A 14659-nucleotide genomic window follows, 5' to 3' on the forward strand; every position below is an offset into this window, starting at 1 on the left:
TCAAAGTATCATGGCGGCTATATTCGGTTTGCGTTCAAATAATACTAATATCGATTCGACATCGAATTAATATCAGTTTTCTCAGGTGCTATTCACTGCATGCTTATTAATGATCTATTAATGTGGATAACGGGAATATATCTTATGATTACATTTGTTATATTTAATAATTTTGTTTTTGTGTTTGTCAATAAATTTTAATTTTGATTTCTTAAATAATTAATAATTACTATTTAAGTCATGCGGGATAACCATAATATTATTAGTAAAAATATTTACCAAACATATATATATATATATACTCGGTAAAAAATTTGTTATGTATAATCATATATGACCATATAAAATTATATAGAAATATATAAAATTTTGTATAAGTTATGTATAATTATATATAATAATATATGACTTATTATATAATTATATATAATTTTATATTAATGTTGGCTAGATGTCAGTCATGTTGGATAGAAGTCAACAATAATACAAAATTATGCATATTATACATAACTATACATAACTTATACAAAATTTTATATATTTCTATATACTTTTATATTGTTATATATAATTATATATAAGAAATTTTTTACCAGATATATATACACCGAAAAAATCATATTCTCATTTTAAGAATAAACCACTTATTTTTAGAATATCTTTCTCTAAAATAATCGCCAAGCGAATTTTCTTAACTAAAGACAGAAATCCTCTAAAAAATAGAAAAGTATTAGATATTCTTAATATGTAAGAATATATACACTTCTAGTCTTGAGGCTTTCGTGACCATTAGAATTGTCTAAACTGGAAACTTTCGAATGGATGCCGCGTGATTAAACAGCGTAATGCACGCAATGACATTTCGCAAACGTTGCAATTTGCATCTTCAGGGCTAAGAGCCCCGATACTGAGCTCTCTTGAGTTGGGGTTCTTATATCTTGCGAGAGGTTCTTCTATCTACGGGAAAAATATACCGTAATGCCCTCTAGTGGTGTGAGCGCAAATAGGGTTTGTATGATACAATTTAAGAATATTTTCTTTATTTCATATACTATTCTTAACAAAAGATCATTAGAGGGAAATATTCTGAATTTTTTAGAATATTTTATTGGAGGAAAGCTTTAGAAGGAATTCTTCTAAAATAGAGAATACAATTTTTTCGGTGTATATATATATATATATATATTGCGACAATTTTTTCCGTCGGGTGGAAGGGGGGAAAGGCGAACAGGAGAGCGGTGTGGCCGATAAATCACCGCTCAGAAAAGGGGGCGAAAGGCGTGGTGACGTGGCGGGCAGGAGAAGATACGCGAAAAATACCCTGGGCGCCAGGCGCGGTCTTTCACGCGCCAAGTCGCAAAAACGGGCGAAAATCGCTAATCGTTAGCCGGATTCTCCTCCGTCCGTCACGACTGGCTAGCTCGCCTAACGGTAGAGAGGAGGATCGATTGTGAGGGGTACTGTTTCCGAAAGAAGACTAGGGGTTATTAGGCTGCGAGTAGAGGAAACCCCTTTCTCAAAAAAAACACAGAGTTAATATTATAAAAACGTAGTAACAATTTTATTCTGTCGAACGACTCGGAAAGTCGCGGATCAAATCAAAATACAATAATGAAGCTCATTCGATATCGACGATATGAACGAATCGATCGGCGTTAACAATCTTCCTGAATTAATGCGGAACACACCCAGTGAGGAGTACACGACGTGGTTCGTACCATCGCGGAAACACTGATAAACTGGTGACAAGACAATAACATAAAACAGGACAGTCGTTTACAATGTCGGCGCGAAGGCCGCGAACGGGACGAAAAAACAATACAAAAAAAAGGATCGCAGTCGCGACAATCTCGCGCCGTTTACAAAAGCCCCCTCGCACGTTTGCGAAATGACGTGGCCAGACAGTTGAGGCGAATACACCGTCGACAGCTCGCGCCTCCGATAACCGATCGCCCCGGGCTCCAGCGAATCGCTAAGTGAGATATACAGAGAGACGGGTGGTCGAGAATCGAGGCCCTCTTTGGCATACGCGAGTCGCGTGGTCCGCTCACGAGAATTTCCAAGTACTCACCCTACGTTGAGCGGGGAAGGGAGCTGGTTCTTTCTCGGGCCCCGCTGGGCCTCCGCAGGTGCCAGCAATGCAGGTCCTCCACTAGGTTAATGTTCATACACTTTTACCCGTGATGACACGGTCACTTAGATACCGCGATGCTCTGACCTCTGTGAAGTTGGCATCGCATTTTTTAAAATCATAAATTTCAGCGAGAGTTTCGTTTGCACCCCAAATAGTTCTACAGTTCTTGATAAGTTTTAGAAATAGTTCTGGCGAAATACCATAAAAAATGGCATTTTGAAAATATGAGGTGCTAACTTCTCGTGGCACCGCAACATGCGAAAAATAGCATTTAAATCATGTTATCTTATAGTTCTCGAAGAGTTCTATAGTTCCTGATACTTTTTAACAATAGTTCTGACCGTTAAATATTAAAAAATAATTTTTTTAACTCGAAAACGGCACCTCATTTTTCGATAAAAGTAGTCAAAACTTTTTTGTTCTTGGTTCTACAGATTCGAGCCTTAATAACTTTCGATAGAACTCATCGAGGTGCAAACAGAACTGTTATCAGAACGCCAGAAATGTGAAAAAAATTTAATACCCTTAGAGACTTATTGTTAGAAATTTTCGGACGCGTATAACTAAAAATGGTCAGAACTTTTTTGTTCTTGATTCTACAGCTTCGAGCCTTCATAACTTTCGAGAGAACTCGTCGGGGTGCGAACGGAACTCTCATTGGAACGCTGAAATTGCGAAAAAAATTTTACCCCTTTAGGGACTTAGAAATTTTTGGACACGTATAATTAAAAGTGGTCAGAACTTTTTTGTTTTTAATTTTACAAGATTATGTGATTACGTATCACATATATTATCATGGAAATAATGTGACTGAATATTTACAACTATTTTTCGCTTCAACGCTTCTTTTTTTATATTTTCATATACCATCGTATATCTGCTAACAAAAAGTAATATAATATTCGTAATTATTTCTATATAATGTATATAATTTACTTCATTTATATAATTTATATTGTGTGTATGTGTATGTATAACAATTGCATTTCGCAATTAAATTTAGATCATGTTTAATGTCTGATTAACATATTCATTATCTGTAAGTATAGATGATCGATTATTATATGTTTATCACAAGTAATAAGATATAATTTGCTGAGGTACTGCGTGTAGAATATTTTGATTATGTATTTTTTAGATTAATCAATATGATATTGTATATTGTATATTGATCAATATCATATTGTATATATATTGTAAGTTTCTTTTGTAAATGTAGATTCATAATGATTCCCCCCTCTTTCTCTCTCTCTCCCCCATCTCTCTCCCCCTCTCCCCCTCTCTTCCTTTTCCCCTCTCTCCCTCCCTCTCTCCCTCCCTCCCTTCTTCTCTCCCTCCCTCTCTCCCTCCTTTCCTTTTTCTTCCTCTCTCTCCCTCTCTCTCTTTCTCTCTCCCCCTCTCTCTCTCTCCCTCTCTCCCTCTCTCTCCCTCTCTCTTTTTCTCTCCCTCTCTCTCCCTCTCTCTCCCTCTCTCCCTCTCTCTCCCTCCCTCTCTCTCTCCCCCTCTCTCTCTTTCTCTCTCTCTCTCTCTTTATCTCTCTCTTTCTCTCTGATACTAATTGATTAATAACAATTCACCACAACATTACCATAACATCAGTTTGACATTAGTAGTTTATTGTGTATTTATTGTGCAACAATGTACAGTTTTGCTTAATGCTACCGTTAATAATAATATATTTTATCTTTGAAAATATTTACTTGATAAAATTAACTAATGCAGCGAAAGTAAATTTTGGCACCAACTTTTCTTTGCCTTTTAAATATTTTGTTGTGCCTCCAGGAGGGGGGGCACAGGATTTTTCGGGATCCGTTCAGGGAAGGCCGGGGATACGGCGGGCAGTGGCCTCTTTTTATTTTAATATTATTTTTAATTGCTTACTTTCTTCGTTTTATTATAATAAATAACAGTTTAAAAGAAATCAATGGTTTGGTATTTTATCACTGCTCCCAGCGTACGTATTTACACTCGTGTGTATTATCGGTTAAAGGGAGAGAGCGGTATCTCTCATATACTCTGTCGTACAGGTAGTCTGATACGCGTCGGCTTATCTCAGGCGCGCGTATATCTCTTAGTTATTCGTGTATCTCGTTCTATTTAATAACTGTCCGTGACGATTATTCCTCTTTAGGATCTGATCAACGACTGCCCGTCGCTTCATCGCGGCGGGTGCTGAGCTTCCCGCCGAACTGCATGATTTTTTGGAGGGGGTCCCTTAGCAACATGACCAAATATGGTTATGTTGCTGAATTCGCGTTTTAGTGCAGACGAGGAAGTTCAAAGTCGAATTTCCTCGTTTGTACTTTTAGCAATTCGGCGACACCTTTCCGGTGCGTCTCCGAGAGCGCTTTCCGGTTTCGCGTTCGCGCTCGGTCTCGGGCGCGCGTGGCTCGCTGCGTCAGCGGCTCGCGCGATTATCGCTTCGCTCGCGATGCATTCCTGCATCAATATAATTATATGTATATATATATATATTCATTAAATCTGTAGCCTTTTCTGGGGCTATAACAATTTTTATTTTACTATCATATACTAATTAGATGATTAACATCTAATCTGATGTAGCAAGATGAAGTTTGCTAGTTCAAAACTACACTGACGTAATATTTTTGTAAATAATCTCGAAAATCAACGCACTTTGGGAAAACATTCCAGATAATAACTAAAGCAACCCATCTAAAATCGAATACATACTATACGTTGGCCAAGAACATCTTTAGTAATAATGTTGCGCAAAAAAAGCAATCAATGTCTTTAATTAGCTGAAATTATTTTGAAATACTGGTATATTTCCATTTTTACTAATCAATATACATTGATATCGATACATAAATATCGATGGATCTTGTGATATTTATGTTACGTTTAATTGATGCCTGTGGTATCGATTGTAGGGTTTTGGATTTTTTTTTATATTTTGTGTATGAAAATTATTGTACAAGATTCTAATACATACAGTAAAATGGTAAATTAATACTAATAATGAATCCGGTATATTTACTTTATTTCACATTATTTAATAAATTTAAGATAGAATTGCTAAGCATTAAATCATATTGATTAATATTTTTATCTTTTTTTGTTTTACGCAATACTATAGAGAAAGTATCGAAGGATTTTTGTTTTTGAAATCTTTTAAATGTTTGCTCTTCTCGGCAAAAAGTGATAGTTTCTTTCTGTTGTTTAATAATTATATTGACTACTATTGCATTTCAATTACCTTTAAGATTTCTTCTTAATATGTTTCTTAATATGTCTTTTCTTAATGTTTTATGGAATATATATTATTTTGCAATTGAAAATTATATCTATATTTTTAACTTAAACAATATGCATTCAAAAAATAGTAGTTGCAGTACATTTGACACAATTACCTCGAAAGAATAAATATTAATAATTAACGCATTTCGTTACTAAGATAAACATTGTTTTTTTTTTAATTTTAAAACGCAATCAAATTGTTGTCATCATATCTGTTACAATACCAGTTCAACCAATTTGCAAAACCTAGCATACATGTACATTTTTTAATTAATTTTATTATGAGTATCTTTTGTAGATATAACAATATTAAATATAAAATTTGTCTGAAATGACAGATGTTGATATATTTACAACAGTACCATCCGAATAGGAAGTCTTATCGACTTCATTTATGGCATGTGATGTGATGCCAAAATGATGCTGCAATGTATCTTTGTAACCATTACGATTTTCGCATACGATTACATATATATGTTTTTAGTGTTATATGAAAACGTTCACGTATTTTATTTGCACAAAGAATATAAACAAGCGCAGAATATAGATATGGTTTACCATCATTAAGAATATATTTATTTTGTAATAAAATTTCTTGAAAAATGGATTTATCGTACATAATACTTATAAGCAAAATCAAATACAATAAAATATACGCTGATGTATGATGCCAAACAATACTAGAAACTTTTTTTCAATGTTAACCAGTACAAAAAGAAATAGCCGAAATAATTTGTTTTTTGTAATTATTACTTTAAGCTAGATCTACACTTATCATATCATAGTATCGTAGATCGTAAATCATAAGAAATTAATCAATTACCGTTCAATATCAAAGAATAATCAAATATGTTTAATTTCTTGTGTAACGATGTACGACCTACAATGCTACGATAGATTAATGTAAATCTAGCTTTATGGGTCTAAAAATGCCTTATTATTAAATCTTGCATGTACAGCACTGCTCGGCGCCGCCGCCACTGGCCGCTGAGCTGCGTAGTGGGGATTGACGATCGACGATCGCGTCGCCGCTATATAAGCACAGCAGTTACCGAGGCGTACGCTTATTTCGGCTATTGTTTTGTCTAGTTAGCATCGAAAAAGTTTTTCTCGCAGTTTTTTTACAGCGTACATCAACATATTTCATCATATTTGATTTTGCTTATTATTATTAAGCATTATATACGATAAATCCATTCTTTTAGAAATCTTATTACAAGATGAATGTCGTACTCTTAACGACGATGGCAACCCATATCCACCCTCTGCGTTTGTTTATACCCTTTGTGCAAATAAAATGCGTGAACGTGGTTATCACATAACACCAAAACATATATGTATATATTAAATATTAATTTATTATATAATATATGAAAGAAGAAGGATGGGATTGATGAAGAAAGCGCAAATAAGGAATATATGTGTTTAACATAATTTTTATTCAAACAAGAGGTGTGTCTATTTATACATATAATGTGTGTATGTTTTCAAATTAAAAATATAATAGAAAATTAAAAATATAAAATATAATTGTAACGGTGCACTTTTCCTGACGTCTCGGATTAGCTCGTCGGTTCCAAGCTTCGGGAGAAGGGGAAGACTCCAATTGACGAGACCGGGTTTTCGTATGACAACTGTTTATTTAGCGGGAGTATTTACATGTGGTTGGGTCGTGTGCTATATACATGTGTACGTGTGAGGTATCTATGTGAGTGTGTTGGGGGGTGTGCGTGTGGGCGCAAGTGGACTGAATCGGCAAGCGATATATGTGCTTACAAGCTAGGTGTGCGGTTGTCTACAAGCTAGGCGTACGGATATTTACAAGCTAGGCAAGCGGTTATCCACAAGCTAGGTGAGCGGTACAAGCGGTTGTCTACGAACTAGGCGGCGCGAGGTCGCGAGCGAGTCGCAGTACATGCAAGTTCCTACAAGCTAGATGGGTGCGCAACGGTTCGCGGTGCAACGCGACTATCTACAAACTGGGCGAGTCGCCGTATGATGCGATTATCGCGGCGCAGTTATTTGCAAGCGGGCCGCCGGGGCGACGATCAGGCGCGCTGCTTTCGATCGCCGGGAACACCCGGCAGGAGAATAGAACACCCTTCTCCCGGATCGACCGTTGGCTGGAATCGCGACCGCCGGGAACACCCAGCAGAAGGAGAGCACACCCTCATTCCGGATCGCGTGATCGGGAGCGGAGTCGGTTACCGGGAACACCCGGCAGAAAAAGAGAACACCCTTCTCCTGGATCGACCGTTGGCTGGCATCACGGCCGCCGGGACCACCCGGCAGAAGGAGAGCACACCCTCCTTCCGGATCGACGGTCAGGAACTTGGAGAGAGGATTGAATCTAGCTGCTGGCTTCGTTTCGGAGCTTAGCTCTGAGGCTCTTGCCCGGCCGAATTCAGGATCAGGACAGGTGTCTGGTCGTCGGTCGGTCGGGCTTATATGCCCGAGAGCCTTCCCTCTCTCTCGTATCATGCGAGAGAGAGGGGGTTCTCAGTGGCGTGCGCGATGGTCGCGCGATGGGACGCACATAGGCGCCGAGTCTCTCAAATTCGGGGCGGACGTTCGGCCCCGAGACCGTTCGTAACAATGTTCGTTACACTACTTCCCCTCAATGGGGGCGCGGGGCGGAGGTGTTGGTTGGATCCGCCGTGTCGTTCTTGGCCTCCCCTGGTGGTCGAATCGTATTAGCCACTTGCCCGTGGGTGTCACCGCCCAGTATTTCCGGGTGACGTGAGCGGCGAAGTGGAGGACGTCGGTGGTGGTACCGCGATCTGAACTGGCAGTTCCCTGGGTCGGCGCTTCTCGTGCGCCATAATCCGTGGCGCGATGGTGGCCATTGCCGGGTGTCGGTGCCCGATGGTTGGTGGCCAACTGGGAGCGGTGCGACGGCGCGCGTCGGACGATGGTCCGGGTTCCCGTTCTGGCCGTGGTGGTGGTGCGGTCGGGGTGTTCCGCGGGTCCGTTGTGGCCTCCGGGCTTCGGACATTCCGTCCGCACTGCCAGCACCTCATTCCGTCACTGTGGTCGGATCGGCGGTGGTGTCGCCAAGAGGATGGCTTTTTGCCGTCGGTCGGCGTCCGACCGCTGTACGCGGATTTCTGGGCGCGGGACGGCAGGTGGCCCCGTAGGGGCCGTTTTGTGAATCGTACTCGGCTCCTCGTCGGAGCTGGAGATCGCTCCAAACAGCTCTTCGATTGCTAGCTCACGCTCGCTCATGATGACTGTTATCCCGGGCTGGTGGTCGCGCCGCCTTTTATACCCGCTCCAGGTTGCGGCGGCGGTCGGCTGTAGTCGGCGGCGGTCAAAGGCGGTTGCCGGGGTCGGCGGCGGTTAGAGGCGGTCGCCGGGGTCGGCGGGGTGCCAGCTCTGGTTTCGGTGGTTACTGGGATTCTTCGTCGTCCTCTTGCGACGCGCTGGCCGACGTGGGCGGGGCGTCCTTGAGGTCCTGAATGTGGACTCGCCGGTACCACTTCCCTCGGTCGTCCCGCAGGTCCACGATCACGGGTGAGATGAACTTCTGCACCGTCAGTGGGCCGATATATCGTGGTGCGAGCTTAGCGGCGAAGTTCGCGGTCTTGGTGGACAAGGGCCGGTCTCTCTTCCATACCTGGTCGCCCAGCTGGGGACGCCAGTCTCGCCGGCGCAGGTCGTAATGGCGTGCCTGACGTTGGAAGGCGCACGTCAGGTTTATGCGCACCACCTCGAAGGCTTTCTTCAAAGCTTGCCGGTTCTCAGCGGGAGTTCTGTCGGTCGGTGTCTGTGCCCGGTCCTCCGGGTGTAGAGACGCCAGTTCCCGGCCGTGGTTCAGGAAGGCCGGGGTGTAGCCCGTCGCCTCGTGCCGGGAAGTGTTGACGGCGAACTGTAGGGCGGCTATCCTTTCGTCCCAATCGCGGTGATTCTTGCCCACGTACTGCGCGATCATGGTCTTGACGGTGCGGTTTGCGCGCTCCATCGAGTTACAGTGGGAAGCGTAGGCCGGCGTCAGGCGGTGTTCGATGCCAAACTCCTGAAGCAATCTCCGGAACTGGTGCGAGATCATCTGCGTCCCGTTGTCGGAGATGAGCTGCTCGGGGCATCCGTGGCGGTAGATGATGCGTCGGGTCACCTCTCGGACGAGGACGGGTGCCGTGGCCTGACGGAGTGGCACCATCTCCATCCATTTGCTGAATCGATCCTGCAAGTTCAGCAGCCAAGTGTGTCCATGGCGTGATCGTGGTAGTGGCCCCACAAAATCGATCGAGACTTGCTGCCACGAGGCGGTGGCCGGGGTGGCCTGTAGGTGTCCGGCCGGCTTGCGTTGTACTGCTTTATGGGCCAGGCAGTTCGGGCACTGTCGAACGTACCGGGCGATCTCCCGGAACATGCCTGGCCAGTAATAGGCTCGAGCCATGCGATGGTTTTGGCTATTCCAGCGGGTCCGGCGGTCGGGTCGTCATGGAACCGGTGGAGGAGCGCGGGGCGTTGCTCCTTGGGGACACTTGCTTCCATTGCTCGACGGCTGGTGTCTCGCGGAAGTCGAGGTCGTGTAGCAGATGTCGTTTTAGTTGGCCGTCTTGGATCCGGTAATCGGGATAATCCCGGGGCCGCTCCTCGACCGCGGTCCATAGGCGGCGGTACCATTTGCAGGTCGGGTGGCCCTGGATCGCACTGACCGCTGGTTCTCCGGACAGGGCGTCGGCAACTTGGTTGAGGCTGCCTTTCCGGTAGCGGATCTCGAAGTCAAATTGCTGTAGCTCAAACAGCTACCGCCCTAGGCGTCCGCTGGGCGACTCGAGTTGCTGTAGCCAACGCAGGGCTTGGTAATCCGTCACTACGGTAAAGTAGTACCCTTCCAGTCGCGCATTCGGCGGATGCCCCAGACCACAGCCAAGCACTCCAATTCAGTAGCGCTGTAATTCCTCTCGGCCTGATTAAGGGTGCGGCTGGCGTACGCGATGACTCGTTTGCCGGTCTGATGGTGTTGGGTTAACACCGCTTCTAACCCCTGGGCACTGGCGTCGGTTTGCAGGACGAACGGTCTTTCAAAATCTGAGCAGACTAGTACGAGGGCGGTGGTTAGAGCCTGTTTAAGCTGCTAGAATCTCCTCTTCCTCGGACCACGCCCATTTGGCCCCTTTCCGTGTCAGTCGGGTGAGCGGTGCTGCTACTGAAAAATCAGCGATAAACCGGTGATACCACGAGGCGACACCGAGGAACTGGCGTATCTTGCGGACGATAGTGGGCATGGGCCAGTTGCGGATGGCGGTTACTTTCTCGGAGTCGGTTCGGATGCCGTGTCGATCCACGATATGTCCCAGGTAGCGTAAGCTGTTTCGGCAGAACTGGCACTTTTCGGCGTTGAGTCTTAGGCCGGCGCTCCGCAATCGGCGGAAGTCTTCCGCCAGGTGGCGCAGGTGGTCGGCAAAGGTGTGACTGGCGACGACGATGTCGTCCAGGTATACGAGGACGTGGGGCTCGAGATCGGGTCGCTGGAACGTTGCCGGTGCGGAGTGTAGGCCGAATGGCATTACTCGGAACTGCATTAAGCCCCGGCCTAGGATGGTGAATGCGATGGCGGGCTGGCTTTCCGGGGCCAGGGGCATTTGCCAGTACCCGTTCTTGAGGTCCAGTGTGGACAAGTAGCGGGCCCCCCGGAGTTTGTCGAGGGTGGCAGCGATGTGGAGCAGCGGGTAAGCGTCTTTCTCGGAAGCGGCGTTCAGCTTCCGGAAATTGATGCAGAACCTGTGGTTCCCATCCTTCTTGCGCACGATGACCACTGGGGAACTCCAGGCACTGGTGGAGGGCTCGATCACTCCCTCGCACTCCATTTTCTCGATCTCTCGGTCGATAATCGCCTGCATGGCGGGGTTGCGGGGTCGGTAGCGTTGCTTAATCGGCGGGCCGGGTTTCAATCGGATGCGGTGTTCGGTCCATATTTTCATAGACCTGGTCCAGCTGGTCATCCGCCGTAAAGCCTCCGGCCCTTCGTATTGTCGTGAGCATGGCCGTGAGGTATTCCGCTCGTTGGGGCGTTGGAGGCGGCCCTGAATCTCTCTCTTTAATTGACGGTGATACCCCGGCGGCAGGAAGTGCGTGCGAAATGCTCGCAAGAAGTCAGCCCATCTCGTCCAGCCCGGGTAGTTATTCCGGTACCAGAGAAGGGTACGTCGCGAAGCATCTCCGGTAATCCGAGCAGCATCTGCTCGTTGGCAAAGTCATAGGCGTGGCGCAGTTCTTCTACCCGCTCCAAAAAGGTGAGCGGTTCTTTTCCCTCGAAGTGGAGTCCCCACTTTCGAATCTGGTTTAGTGCCTTGGCGCGGTCGAGTAGACCCTTCGGGGCCTTGAGGTCCTCATAGGACTTGTCTTCGGAGTGGGGCATGGTAAGTGCCTATCGTAATTCCGGGTGGCGGGCGGTAAGTCGGCATAGTCGCTTTCGGAGTTCGTTGAGCGTACCCGAGGGGTTTCTCCCGTAGTGGTCTAGATATTGTACGACTTGTTCCTTCGACAAGTAGTTGATGCGCGCGCTTATTAGCGGTTCACGAAAACTAGAGTCTTCACGGATCAGGTCCCTGTTCGGGCGCCCTGTAACGGTGCATCTTTCCCGACGTCTCGGACTAGCTCGTCGGTTCCAGGGTTCGTGAGAAGGGGAGGACTCCAATTGACGAGACCGGGTTTTCGTATGACAACTGTTTATTTAGCGGAAGTATTTACATGTGGTTGGCTCGTGTGCTATATACATGTGTAGTTGTGTACGTGTGAGGTATATATATGTGAATGTGTTGGGGGGGTGTGCGTGTGGACGCAAGCGGACGGGGTCGGCAAGCGATATGTGTGCTTACAAGCTAGGCGTGCGGTTGTCTTCAAGCTAGGCGTACGGTTATTTACAAGCTAGACAAGCGGTTATCTACAAGCTAGGCGAGCGGTACGAGCGGTTATCTACGAGTTAGGCAGTGCGAGGTCGCGAGCGGGTCGTACATGCAAGTTCCTACAAGTTAGACGGGTGCGCAACGGTTCGCGGTGCAACGCAACTATCTACAAACTGGGCGAGTCACCGTATGATGCGATTATCACGGCGCAGTTATTTGCAAGCGGGCCGCCGGGGCGGCGATCAGGCGCGCTGCTGTCGATCGCCAGGAACACTCGGCAAGAGAAGAGAACACCCTTCTCCCGGATCGACCGCTGGCTGGGATTGCGGCCGTCGGGAACACCCGGCAGAAGAAGAGCACACCCTCCTTCCGGATCGTGTGGTCGAGAACGGAGTCGGTCACCGGGAACGCCCGGCAGAAGAAGAGAACACCCTTCTTCCGGATCGACGGTCAGGAACTTGGAGAGAGGATTGAATCTAGCTGCTGGCTTCGCTTCGGAGCTTAGCTCTGAGGCTCTTGCCCGGCCGGATTCAGGATCAGGACAGGTGTCTGGTTGTCGGTCTTATATACCCGAGAGCTTTCCCTCTCTCTCATATCATGCAAGAGAGAAGGGGTTCCTAGTGCGCGATGGTCGCGTGGTAGGGCGCACATAGGCGCTGGATCTCTCAAATTCGGGGCGGACGTTCGGCCCCGAGACCGTTCGTAACAATGTTTGTTACATAATATAAAAATGTAAAATATAATATAAAGATATGAAAATATAATATTAAAAAAATGAAAATATAATCTAATATTAAATCTAAAATCTAAAGTTTAAAAAGATATAACTAAATATAAAATTTAAAAAACTAAAAATTCGTAGGAGAAAGGCGGAGGGATAACTCGTGACGGCTGCTTCTGTAACAGAAAAATGAACATTTTTATTAGTACTTTAAAAAAAATATTTAAAATTTGAGCATACTTACAATACGAAGGGCTCCTCTCCGAATAGCCTGCGGAGGGAGAAGATATCCGCATACATATGCGGATACTCCGCGTCCAGCTCTCGGGCACCGGAGCCATTATTAGAGGTCCTCCCATTCGGCGTACTCCTTGCGGTAGGCCCGCACTCAGCGCACCTTCTTCATGTGCGCTATATTGATGTATCCAGGGATCGGATCGGTATTTATTCGGAAAATCTATAAAAAATTAATAAATATAAATATAAATATAAATATATTATAAATAAAAAAGCGTATAAAATAATAAAAATTACTTACATCTCCGAATAAAACGTCCAGTAACGCCTGGAACAGGGCGCGAGCCAAAAACTTTACTCGTCGAATTGACCGGCGATGGTACCGCCGGTCAATTCCCTCAGGTAGCCGAAGGCGGCGATAGCCCGCCTCAAACATAGCCTCAATGAATGCAATTATTTGTGACATTTTAAACTTTATAAAATGCACTTCACAAATGTACCGGATCACAGACAGGCACTTTATGACAGCTCCAGCGGAGGCTAAGTAACGTCTCGGTAAAAAGAAATCGGGTAGGGGATGAGCATGACATAAGAGTTAGTACGAATGCTTACATTTCACAGCTGATAAAAAAATTAAAAGCTGACGTGGATTGTCGCTCCACACAGCATTCATACATAATTCTAATTGAATAGCATAAAAATATAAAATATGAAAATATCTAATAAAAATATAAAATATGAAAATATTCAATATAAAATAGAAAATATAAAAAGATAAAAAATTAAAATAAGGGACGGGAGGGAGAGCGCGCCACAGTGTCTTCTGAAAAAAAACATCATTATTAACATCTTTAAAATTTTATAAAAATGATAAAAATTATAAATACACACACAATTCATGCAGAATTTCTTCGTTTACCACATGCGTGTATTAATTGCGTGAGAGACAAGTCGCTTTCTTCTCTCTTCTAAAAAGTCTATCCTTCTTTCTCTTTTCATCTGTAGCAGCTTCTCTTTTCGGAGATGTTTCATTTCCGTAACAACAGGATCCTCAAATTGTAAAAGTTCGGTATCCTCATTGATCACATCACATAAAAATTCTATATCACGAATTTCGAAACACAGTTTTAGCGATCTCGTATGAGTCTTTGGCAAACCAATTTCACGATTTCGCAAAAACTGCACCACAGAAGTCACAGAGCCACCGAGGGCGTCGGAGCGTTCTCTTCACCGCATCTTATCGCGACACTTACACAATAATAGTTTTATTTTCCATTTATTAGTCTTCTTTCGTACAAAACGGACAAAAATTACACGGTATTAATTGATACAGCGATCTCAGACATCCACCGCATTCATGTAAATCACGGATTTGATAAATTTCACTTTGATATGTGCGCACCACATCACTCCCAATCTGTGACCTCTCCGTTAATCGCATGAAACACGATA

The sequence above is a fragment of the Anoplolepis gracilipes genome, chromosome 12, assembly GCF_047496725.1.
Source record: "Anoplolepis gracilipes chromosome 12, ASM4749672v1, whole genome shotgun sequence".
Taxonomy (NCBI): domain Eukaryota; kingdom Metazoa; phylum Arthropoda; class Insecta; order Hymenoptera; family Formicidae; genus Anoplolepis; species Anoplolepis gracilipes.